The sequence below is a fragment of the Otolemur garnettii genome, unplaced genomic scaffold (genome assembly GCF_000181295.1).
Source record: "Otolemur garnettii isolate 467f Iridium unplaced genomic scaffold, OtoGar3 scaffold00171, whole genome shotgun sequence".
Lineage (NCBI taxonomy): Eukaryota > Metazoa > Chordata > Mammalia > Primates > Galagidae > Otolemur > Otolemur garnettii.
In genome coordinates, this window is record NW_003852566.1 from 84,877 (window position 1) to 86,507 (window position 1,631).

Consider the following 1,631-nt stretch of genomic DNA (forward strand, 5'->3'; position numbering starts at 1 on the left):
TATGTCTAGTTACCTAATCCAAGAGGATCAATTTCTCTCTGGAATCTTATCCCCAAACATCTGTAGAGACTGCAATGCTGCTTCTATGTATTTTTCCAGCTTCATTTAACCTTTGGAGCCATTTTCCACCTCCTTCTCCTTCTTTCCTGATATATTCATCATTTCTGGGGCAGTCTGCTGATTTAAAAATGAAGCAATCTATATTGGATCCCCATGCCACTCCTTGCCCCCCCCTTATGCTCTTTAATCATTTTTTAGAGATAATTCCAATTGGGTTATGAAGAAAGTTTATTCAGTTAATATGATGAGTTTTCCAAAAACTCTTAATGAAGGTATGCTCACCAATAAATAAAATGTCAGTAGAACTAGAATATACTGGGTTGATTCATGCCAATACCAAAAGCAATAGGCAACGTAAAAAAGATGCAACATAAAGTAAGATGTGGAAAGGATTAAAAACCACCTGTATATGAACTCTTTGTAGCCAGCACAGAACTAATTAGCTATCAAAGCCAAGTCACACCATGGTACATTTGACTGATGGAAGCCAAGAGTCAATAATAGAGAGAAAAATAAGTTCCTGAGTACAAGAGAGTTGAAAAGTATTTTGGAGCATTCCCCTGGTTCATATGAAGAATATTAGAAAATCTTTTTGGCAAGGAATGGAAATGAATACATATGGAGTGCTTCATTTTTAAATCAGCAGCCTGCCTGAGAAATGATAAGTGTGTGAGTAAAGTAGCAAGGGTATAACACTAAAACATTACTTGTTGTGCTCTCAAAATAATTAAAAATGAATTATTTAAAGGTGTCCAATAGCTATATCTAGGCATTTTGGCTTAAGGGAAATAAAATTAAAAGAGGACAATTTTCCCAAGGAGAATTTCTTTAAAACCAATCATATAGTTGTCCAGGTATGGTGGCTCATACTTATAATCCCGGCACTTTGGGAGGCCAAGGAGGAAGGACGGCTTGAAGATAGGAGTTCAAGATTATCCTGGACAACACATCACAAGATCCAATCTCTACAAAAAAATAAAGAATACTAGCAGGATGCAGGGTCTATGCCTGTATCTCTAGCTACTCACGAGGTTGAGGCAAGAGGATTGCTTGAACCCAGGAGTTTGAGATTATAATGAGCTATGATCATGCCACTGCACTCCATCCAGCCTGGATGACAGAGCAAGAACCAGTCTTTAAAAATCATAGAAACAAAAATCAAGAATATTTGGGTCACTACAAAAATTTTAAGACAGACTGTGTTATGGGCCATCATTTCACTTCCAGGAAACAGTCAAAAGCGTCCTTTCCATGCAAGTTTCACCTTGCTCGGCTTATTACTATTGCTAGGAGGGCTTAATTTGTTTCCATCCTCTAAGATTTTACATGTCTTAATTTTTGTGTATCTCAAAACTTTCATAATGACCCTGTAACAATATTATACTTTATAAACAATGATTGACAACAAAGTAAATTTAAATGCTATAGTACTCTGCCCAAACCAGTTCCATACACTATTTAATAACCAAGAGGCAAACTAATTTTGTTGTAAAAACCTGGGCTCGGCGCCTGTGGCTCAAGCGGCTAAGGCACCAGCCACATACACCTAAGGTGGCGGGTTCGAATCCCCA